General features: G+C 40.7%; 1 protein-coding gene and 1 long non-coding RNA gene across 2 annotated transcripts in view; one reads left to right on the forward strand and one right to left on the reverse strand.

Moving 5' to 3' along the window:
• LOC140191890 (bromodomain adjacent to zinc finger domain protein 2A-like) overlaps positions 1-5,456 on the reverse strand; it is a 140,395-nt gene extending 134,939 nt beyond the window's left edge. The window contains exon 1 of the mRNA XM_072249715.1: positions 5,335-5,456. The gene's annotated coding sequence lies outside the window, so the exon portion shown is untranslated. The remainder of the gene's footprint in view (positions 1-5,334) is intronic.
• Positions 5,457-6,723: 1,267 nt separating this feature from the next.
• On the forward strand, positions 6,724-8,918 carry LOC140191726 (uncharacterized). The gene is made up of 3 exons (XR_011883894.1): positions 6,724-6,872; positions 7,632-7,781; positions 8,454-8,918. It is a non-coding gene; the product is annotated as an uncharacterized lncRNA (long non-coding RNA).
• The last annotated feature ends 2,149 nt before the right edge of the window (positions 8,919-11,067 follow it).

Genomic DNA, 11,067 nt, shown 5'->3' on the forward strand with positions numbered 1-11,067 from the left:
CTCACAATATTTGCAAATCTAAGTCAATGCCATAGAAACATAGAAAGTAGGAGGAAGACTAGGTCTTCAGTCCTTCAAAGCTGCTTCTCCAATTGACGTGATCGTGGCTGATTTTAAATCCCATAAGCATATTTCTGCTCTCTCCTCACTCACTTTGTCTGGAAATTGATCTCTTTCCTTTGGTGGCACAGTGGTGCAGCTAGTAGAGCCACTGCCTCATAATGCCAGACACCCAGGTTCAATCCTGACCCCAGGTCTTGTCTGCGGGTGGAATTTGCACATTCTCCGTGCTGTGTGGGTTTCCCCAGGTGCTCTGGTTTTCTCCCACATCCCAAAGGTGTACAAGCTGATTGTTTAATTGGCCACTGCATAATGTCCCTAGTATAGCTGAATAGTAGAGTTTGGGGAGAATTAGAATATGGGAAGAATAAAATGGAATTAGTGTAGTGAGTGGCTGAGTGCTGAGCACTGACTCGATGGGCCAAAAGGCCCATTTCCATGCTATATAACTCTGTGACTCTAAATGTTTCATTGACAGGGCTTCTATTGCCTTCTTCCTGGAATGATGGAAGCGGAGAGCATCCTCTGGAGAAATCACAAGGCACTAAACTATGTACATCAAAGTAGTGAACCTCATTGAAACACAAAAAAGTTTGATGGGTCTTGACAGAATCAACATAGGGCTGATGTTTCCCTCTGGCTGTAATGTTGAGAATCAGGGTCACAGTGTCAGCATAAGGGATTGGCCGTTCAAGGTAGAGTTAAGAATGTTGTTCACTCAGAGATATTGATGGTTGGAATTCTATACCTGTGGATATCCAGTACATTCAAGAGATAAAGTGATAGATTTTTATTTTTTAAAGAAATCAAAGGAAAATGGTACCAAAATAGATCACCTACGATCTTATTGAATGGCAAAGCAGGAATGAGGGGCTGAATGGCTGCTTCCTGTTCCCATTTCTTATGTTCTCCACAAAGAGCGAGTCAGTATTCCCAATTGGGGCTCTCAGGTGGAAGATTTGTTGGTTTTAAACATGTGACCACTTGTCTCTAAGCAGCTGTTAAAGACAAAAATCTCCCTTTATCGCTAGCACTTTGGCTGTAGAGAAGGATCTGTAGACATCTGTTCTTCACAAGTATATAATTATAGTTTTAAAATAAAAACAGGAAATGTTGGAAATGCTCAGCAACATCTGTGGAGAGAGGAACAGAGTCAATTTTTCAGATGAAGGGTCATCTTACCCATTAATTGGGTTTTTCTTTCCACAGATGCTGTCTGACTTGCTGAAAGATTCTATCATTTTTTTTTTCTTTAATTCAACCTACCAGAACCCTGAAATGATAGGTCTTGTTTTTCTCTCACAAACATTTTATCCATTTACTGTCTGAGTCTGAGTCAGACTGGTATTAGTTTACACAGCTAATCCTATGTCACCTATTGCCAACATTTCTCATCTTACTTGATACCGAAGTGGCTAAAGTACAAAATGTCTGTATAGAGTTTGTATGTTCTTCCTGTTACTGTGTGGGTTTCCCTGAGGTGCTCTCATTTCCTTCTGCATCCCAAAGACATGCGGGTTGGTAGGTTCATTGTCCCTGAGGGTGTATGTGAGTGGTAGAATCTGCAGACAGTAGATGGGAATATGGGGAGAATAAAATGGGTTAGTGTAAAAACTGGGTGGCTATGGCCTGCATGGACAGTGGGCTGAAGGGCCTCTTTCTGTGCTGTATCTCCATCTTTAAACTCATAAGTGACAATCTGAGGAAACAGGAAGTGCATTGGGAATTTCACAGCAATGGATCTTTTATGATTCTGACCCAAATGAAAGTCTAGGTACAACAATAATAACACAGACAATGACTTACTAGGATCCAGCATTGAAAACTTTACACTAGTTAATATCTTGCACCAGGTGATTAGGTTACCTACTGTAAAGAAGATCAATGATATGGTTCACTACCTCAAACCAACTCTATATCTCTTATTTTGCAAAATTCATGCAATCTTCTTACAATTAATGGAAAAAAAATGCAGAGTAAACCTTAAGAGCATAAGACAGAGGAACAGAATTAGGCCATTCAGCCCTTCAAGTCTGCTCTACCATCCCACAATGGTTGATTTATTATCCCTAGTTAAAGAAATTCCTCATCTCTGTTCTAAACTGACACACTTATATTCTGAGGCTGTGCCCTCTGGTCCTAGACTCTCCCACTACAGGAAACATTCTCTCCATGTCCTCTCTATCTAGGTATTTCAATACTCAATAGATTTAAGTGAGAACCCAATCAAACACTTCTCAAATGTTAACCATTTCATTCCTAGAATAATTTTCATGAATCTCCTGTGGACCCTCTCCAATGCAAGCACCTTGTTTCTTAGATAAGCACCCCAAAGCTGCTCAAAATAGACCAAGTGCAGTCTGACCAATGCCTTATACAGCCTTAGCATTGCATCCTTGCTCTTATATTCTAGTCCTCTCAAAATCAATGCTCACATTGCATTTGTCTTCCTTACCATCAACTCAATCTGCAAGTTAACCTTTAGGGAATTCTGCATGAGGATTGGTAAGTCTCTTTGCACCTCTGATTTCTGAATTTTCTCCCATTTAGAAAATAGTCTAAACTTTTATTCCTTCTACCATACACATGACAATACACTTCCTTCCACTGTAATCCATCTGCTACTTCCTTGCCCATTCTCGTAATCATTCTGTAGCCTCACTGCTTCTTCAACACTACCTGCTTTCCACCTATCTTCCTACCATCTGCAAACATGGCCATAAAGCCATCAATTCCATCATCCAAATCATTGACATATAATGTGAAAAGCAGTTCCAAAATTGACCCCTGTGCAACACTAGTCACTGGCAGCAAATCAGAAAAAGTCCCCTTTATGCCCACTCTTTGCCTCTTGCCAGTCAGCTAATCTTTTATCCATGATAGTATCTATCCTGTCATACCACGGGCTCTTATCTTGTTTAGCAGCCTCATGTGTGCAGCACCTTGTCAAAGGCCTTCTGAAAATCTACATACACAACATCCACCAATTTTCCTTTGTACATCTTGTTTGTTATTTCCTCAAAGAATTCCAACAGATTTGTCAGGCAACATTCCCCTTAAGGAAACTATGCTGACTTTGGTCTATTTTATCATGTGCCGCAAAGTACCCCAAAACTTCATCCTTAATAACAGACTCCAACATCTCACCAACCACTGAGGTCAGGCTAACTGGCCTATAGTTTCCCATCCTTTAATTTCCTCTCTTCTTAAAGAGTGGAGTGATATTTGCAATTTTCCACTACTCTGGGAACCATTCCAGAACCTTGTGATTCTTGAATGATCATTATTAATGCCTCCACAATCTCTTCAGCTATCTCTTTCAGAACCCTAGGATGTAGTCCAAATGCTCCAGGTGACTTATCTACCTTCAGACCTTTCAGCTTCCCAAATATCTACATTCATTTCTGCCCCGATGCTCTTGAATCTCTGGCATTGTACTGGTGGCCTTCCACAGTGAAGACTGATGCAAAATACTTATTCAGTTTGTCTGCCATTTCTTTATCCTCCATTACTACCTCTCTAGTGTCACTTTCCAGCGGGCCGATATCCACTTACACCTCTCTTTTACTTTTTATATATCAGAAACAACTTTTGGTATTATTGGCTAGCTTACCTTCAAATTTCATCTTTTCTCTCCTTGTGGCTTTTTTTAGTTGTTTTCTGTTGGTTTTTAAAAGCTTCCCAATACTCTAACTTCTCATTAATGTTTGCTATATTATATGTCCCCTCCTTTGTTTTTATGCTGTCTTTGACTTCCCTTATCAGCCACAGTTGCCCCATCCTCCCTTTAAAATACTTCTTCCTCTTTGGGATGTATCTATTCTGCGCCTTCTGAATTGCCCACAGAAACTCCAGCCACTGCTGTTCTGCCGTCATCCCTGCAAGTGTCCCATTCCAAACAACTTTGGCCGGCTCCTCTCTCATGTCTCTGTAATTCTCTTTACTCCACTGTAATACTGATACATCTGACTTTATCCTCTCCCTCTCAAACCATAGGGTGAATTCTAATATTATGATCACTGCTTCCTAAGGGTTCCTTTACCTTAAGCTTGCTAATGAAATTTGGTTCATTACACAACACCAAATCCAGAATTGCCATTCCTAAGTGGGCGCTATCACAAACTGCTCCAAAAAGACATCTTGGAGGCATTCGACAAATTCCTTCTCTTGGAATCCAGCACCAACCTGATTTTCCCAATCCACCTGCATATTGAGATCTCTCATGACTATTGCAACATTGCCCTTTTCACAGGCCTTTCTATCTTCCGATATAACTTGCATCCCACATCCTGGCTACTATTCAGAGGCCTATATTTAATTCCCATCTGGGTCTTTTTACCCTTCCCAAAAGAATACTACATCTTTCAATCCTCTTTCTAAGGATTACTTTTTTTTAAACCAACAGAGCCACTCTAACCTATACAATGTATATCCTTGGATGTTAAGCTCCCAACTACGATCTTTCAGCCACGACTCCGCGATGCCCGCACGTCATACCTGCCAATCTCTAAATGCGCAACAAGACCATTTACCCTATTCTGTATACGGCGCGCATTCAAATATAACACCTTCAGTCGAGCATTAATCACCCTTTTCAACTTTGCCCCCATGTTACCGGAAGTTAAATTCCTATCCTTTACTAAACTTTTTGTTTTTTTTATTCTGGAGACTTTTGTAACCTCTCTTGCACTCTCCTCCGCTTTTACTTTATCCTCACTTTTCCAAACCATTGTACTATCAAACCTACTATTTAGTTTAAAGACACTTCATTTATCTCATCCCTCTGACTGCAATTTTGCCCTATTATCTGCCTGTCCTTCCTCAGTCTCACTACACACTGCATCTACTTGTCTACTAACTGCCCAGTCCCCTGCCTTACCACTCCGGTTCCCATCCCCCTGCCAAATTAGTTTAAGCTTTCCCCAACAGCTCTAGCAAATTATGTATATATGTGTCTGTATTTATTCGTGTACCAAAGTATCGAATGCAACTATGGAAGAATTAACGACTAACGACTATGTTGATACGCTGTGCGAACATGTCGGTTACTAGGACCCTGCGGGCTCTTTCTGTGTGTATTTGATTACGCGGACTCTAAGACCCAGTGAGATGCCCAGGAGCCGGCCGCAGGAGGAAGTGATACAAGCACAAGAAAAAAAGATAAAAACTGCACAGCAATCACACGCACGCACGCTGATCCCCAAACTGCTGCGGGCCCTACATGAGGAGGTTTTACAGCCTGATCAGAGGAAGAAGCCAGGTTATATCACTCACCTGGCCATCCAGCTCATGCCCAGCCGGGCGCTGAGCGCTACGACCAGCCCGAAATGGCAAAGTTTGGTGGATTTCGCAGAGAGTCTGTTTCACCCCCTCTTCAGGCAGGTGGCTGAGACTAATGACGTCAGTCAGCTCTGACCTACAGCATCATCTGCATAAATTTGACTTTGTAAAGAAAGATTACCATCTACTCATTAACATGCAGCCATTGTACAGCATCCTCCGCTGCTCCACATCGCGACAACCTTCATAATTATGCAATTAAATGCCTCCATTTTTCCTTTTAACTTTGTAGTTCATCCATTAATATAGATATTCAAATTAATATTTTTTTAAAAATATGTAGAGAAAAAAATCACAACCAAAATGTACATAAACTATATTTGGAAATTATATTAAATATGAATTAGAAAAACTTGTTAATATTGTCAGATTCATATTTGTATTTTAATTGATTACAGTTCTGTTATGTTCATTTACATGGAACCAGTATTGTTGTGAAATGTTTTATGCAAATATAATTTGATTTTAGATCAGTCCCTATAGTTAAATGGATTTTGGAAGAAATTAATCATTTTCATCAATTATCAATCATCATTTACATGTGTTTTCTGTTGAAAGTGCCACAAAAATGGCCTCTTCATTTTAATTAATTCTCAGGATTTGTGAAAGGGACTGACATTAAAAAAATACAAATAGTCTTGAAAACACAGCCCTTCCCAATATGGGACCTTTGCAGACTTTCACAGAGAAACAGGTAGTTCCGTTTCTTTCAGCTTTTATTTTCCTTAAAGGACGAGATTTTCAGAGAGAAGATATTTAAAAAATGCAACAAGGAATCATTGGGAGAATATCTAAACCCAGGAACGTGAAACAGAATTGTAGAGAAAGTGTCTAAGTGACAGTTCCAGTGATTAAACTAGCTACTCCTGGTCAGTATCGGTGTGTGGTCTGTGCTGAACTTACTGTAAGCGAATTCAGTCTCACCGCACTCCAATAACAGCTGGTGTGGAGACATCTGGAGCATTTGAGCAAAGATCGCCTAATTGTCAGACTTTTACATCCTCCCTCGCTCCCCCCCCCCCATGCACTTACTATATTTTAGACTCCCACGTGTAAAAAAACAATTTGGCAGAGTGGGTGGTGGATTCTTTTCCACCATTTTACATTTTTTTTTCCGCTGCTGCTTTTAATTCCTGCTGGGTTCGAGTTCCACACACAACTGACAACTTTCCTGTGCTCGGTTCGAGTGACGACCCTTCATGGGCCAAATACCATCCTCCATTAACGGGGCATCCCAGCACAACCAGAACTTGTGCTCACCCGGGGACCGACTACATACTGCCCACCAGAGGTCGCTTCAAATTGAAGCGGAATGAGAGCTCTGGTTAATGCGTCCTCTGTTCGCCTCACTGTTTCTGTCGCCTGATCGAAGGCGGTAAAGATCACAAATAGTATTTGTGACTTCCCCGGTCTTCTTAGCTCAGTTTCATAGTGGGGGTGTACTTACCAACAGAAATAATTGAAGCAGCATGGTAGGTAAATCGTGTTAACTAAGCATTCGGAAGATGCGGGCTGAAGAGGGGATCAGTCTGAAAACACGAGAAATCATAAACGCTGCAAATATTCTGGGAAGATAGCATTGAGAAATGAAAATGCACAGAATATATGGAACCTTCGTCAATATCCCCTTTAGGCGAGTTAAAATGAGTTTATGCTTGGATCGAGTCGGGCATTTTTTTTTGTTTACGAATTCTAATGACCTTACTGGTGCCTCTGGTTTGGAGGAATTACACAGCCTGCGCTGAGGGGGGATGTGGATTAACCACAATCACCCAGAGATTCGGCAATTTAGTTGCTGTCTTTTGATACCGCAAACTCCTTCTAGCATCCAAGGACAATGCTTTACTCCCCTGATCTGAACCCTCTCACTCTCTCTCTGTGATCGGAAGTTATTCGATGATAGACGGTGGACTGTAAATCATTATTAGTCCGTGAGCCAGTAGGGTTGGTCGGTACCATCTGAAGGGAATAATTCTTATAGTGATTTTTGGTAAGGTATACATCTCTAGTGTTAGACAATATGTGATAGCATTGCACCAGTGGTAGCTTTATGTGTGCTATCATGCATTTTATAACACTACCCTAAAATAAGCATTTCTGAAAAGTGGCCAATATAAAGTACAACATATATATTCAACCTAGTGGTATTTTGTCATCAGTGATCCCTCAACATTGAGATTTGTCACAATGATAGCTGAGTTCAACTATTTGTTTGTGCCGCTTTTGTTTAGAAAACAATCGAAACTGCAGGCGCTAGATTTTGGTACAACAGAAACGTTCGAAGAACTCAGCTAGTCCAGAAGCATCAGTGGAAGAGAAAACAGTCAACGTTTCGGTTCAGCGACTCTTCCTCACAACTGGGGGAAAATTGTGGCCTCACGGTAAGTCAAGAGACATCAGTAGAGTGAACAGGTCGATGACCTTTTGAAACGTTTGCAGTAGGTAAAAGGTGCATGCCGAATAAACTGTCAGCAAGAAGTGGAACCTACTCCTAAATTGTAACTGCACGCTTTCTGGGGGTGAGCTCGAAGCCCAATTACATAGAAGGGGCTTTCATCACATTTTTTTCAACAGTTACTGTTCTTAAGAACAAAATTCAATACTGTACTAAGAACAACAACCAGTGCGTGCTGGGCACTAATTTTTCCAACTTAGTCCGTGAGCCAGGACCCCAAATTTGGGCCACCGGTACCATCTGGGGGGAATAATTCTTATAGTGATTTTTGACAAGGTATACACCCCTGGTGCTAGAAAATATGTGATAGCATTGGTAGCTTTCTGTGTGTTATCACTCGATTTATAACCCCATGACAAAACACAATTTTCAAAACTATACCTACACAGAATAAAGCATTCTACTTCAAACTGATGGTTCTCTCTTATTATTGATGCTTTGTCTTTGAAAGTTGGTGGGAATGTAGCTCAGACTATATGTTTTTCAGAAAAGTTGTTAAAATTAGCATCTCTACAAATGTTATCTATTACTGGCAGTGACAACACAGTGATATAAGATGTACTTCTGTTTTCATGCTGTGTTTCATATTTATACACAGAAAACATCAAAAGATGATGATGACATTTAGTTAGTCCTCAAGACTATGAATCCTGGAAAACATCACTTGAAGCAGCCAAAGTGAGAAACTATGCCCCTATTTTAGATGTTGCTAAAAAACTTGGAGAAAGAGAAGTCCCAAGAATCTACTGTCACCAAAGATGCTGAAGCCTCTTCACCATGAAGAGAGACGTAGATACTCTGAAAAGGAAAGTCAAGGAAAGCATTACTGATGAAGCTGGTGAGAATACCTGTACATCAGAAAGGCCAAGTAGGAGATCTTCATCCGAAGCAGGAGGTATGATCAAATCTGCATTTTTTGTAATAAGGTGAAATTTCTGAAAGGCTCCATGTCATGTAAAAAGCTTTTGGGGGCTGGGGTAACATTTTCTGCTGTACTGATGTTAATATGGAATATATACAAAAAGTGATTACTTATTTGAATTCCTGAATAAATTCTGTACAAATCCATGTGATTATATGTGTCCTAGGGTTTTTTATTGACTTTTCCAAAATAAAGAACAGACAAATATGTTTCTAAAAATGAAATGATTCACTCTCCTGAAATTGGGCACTGTACTGCGAGTGCCACCAATGACATAGTTTTCAAAGTAGAATTTTATAGCAACATTTGATGAAAAGTGCTTGAACTCAGCTATCATTGTGACAAATTTCAATGTTGAGGGATCACTGATGACAAAATACCACTAGGTTGAATATACATATATATATAGAAGAAGAAGGGGGTGAAGGGTCACTCCCTCCAACAAGCAGTCAAGTCCTTGTCAAATGCAGCAGAAGAAAGCAGCAATTGGATTTGGATTAAAAAGAAAGACAACTGGGCTACAAGATGAAGACAGGAGGGTATGGAACTGAGAGGGGTGTATCTGGGACGCCAGGTAGCACCGTTGAGCCCTCTGGAGACGTCATGGGCTTATCAACAAAACGTCAAAGAAGGAGGGTGCCCACCTGATGACCCCGATGATGTACCTACCCTCCCTCCTTGTCACCACTCCAAGCCCACTGCCAACATCGAGAGTGCCGACTTATCATAGGGACTGAAACATCAAGTCCTAGTAGCTCTACTAATGTTGTACTTTATATTGGCCACTTTTAAGAAATGCTTATTTTAGGGTAGTGTTATAAAATGCATGATAGCACACATAAAGCTACCACTGGTGCAATGCTATCACATATTTTCTAACACTAGAGATGTATACCTTGCCAAAAATCACAATGAGCATTATTCCCCTCAGATGGAACCGACCAACCCTACTAGCTCACAGACAAACTGGGGACACTAGTGTGAATGAATTGGAAAAGGTGGGCAGAGGAGTTTGGCTCCAGAAACATGAACAGAAAGTATTGCAGGAAACTTTCTGGATGATAGCACAGGAAGCAAGGTATCTGGTGGCCTGTCCAGAGTGTTGTGGAGCTGCTCTGTGAGTATCCTTACCTTCCTGCGGAAGCCAAGGCAGCGAGTAGTCAGAACCTCAGCTGAGCTGGCCCTTTCCCTATTCTAGCGTGCTGCCCTAGCTACTGACTCCTAACCCAGTAGAATGTGAGGATTAAGCCAGAACCCACTGGCCCATCCAACTAAGTGCCTCTGACACATGAACACTGCCTTCATGTATTACTTTCTCCCAGAAGAGTCCGTTTCATCAATGCTGTAACCAGCCAGCAGAAGATACACAGTAGCTTGGGATCTTATTATTATTTATTCATTCACATGAATGCTGACATTTACTCTATCGGCCATCTCTAATTGTTCCTCAACTAAGGAGACAGTTAAGAGTCAATCAGAGAGACTGTCATGTGTATCATCTATAAAATATTCTGAAGCTATTGCTACAGAAGACTATTAGCACCTCCCAAACCTGCCTCCCTTAACATCAAGAAAGCACAGGTGCAAGAGAACACCATCCCCTACAGGTTCCCCTTCAAGTTGCATAGTATTCTGGGGCAAAAATTTTGCTGGTGACTCCGAGGTCACAGAAAAATTAACATTAAAAAAATTCACAACTCTGGAGTTACATATGTAATCAACTTCTGGCAGGTTCCTCTCCCTGGTTTTAGAAATTAGTTTTAGTCAAGATCAGCTTTCAATTCCAAATTTATTTAATTTCAGTCCCCCATCTGCTGGAGTGTGATTCAATGGCTCTGAATGTATGGATCAAAACATTAGTAGTTCCTAATCCATTGCACCCATTGAAGCTCAATAATTTTCCCCTGCTCGTCATTGACAGCTACTTAGATCACATGGTTCGGAATCAGAATCAGGTTTATTATCACCAGCATGTGTCATGAAATTTGTTAACTTAGGAGCAGCAGTACAATACATTGCATGATTATATAGAAACTAATTAATTAAGGTACGTACACACACACACACACACACACACACACATATATCTATATATAGGCATATTGAATAGATTAAAATCATGCCAAAACAGAAATAATTATTATTTTAAAAAGGGAGGTAGTGTCCAAAGCTTCAATGTCCATTCAGGAATCGTATGGCAGAGGGAAAGAAGCTGTTCCTAAATCACTGAGTGTGTGCCTTCAGGCTTCTGTACCTCCTACCTGATGGTAACAGTGAGAAAAGGGCATGC

The sequence above is a fragment of the Mobula birostris genome, chromosome X, assembly GCF_030028105.1.
Source record: "Mobula birostris isolate sMobBir1 chromosome X, sMobBir1.hap1, whole genome shotgun sequence".
Taxonomy (NCBI): Eukaryota; Metazoa; Chordata; class Chondrichthyes; order Myliobatiformes; family Myliobatidae; genus Mobula; species Mobula birostris.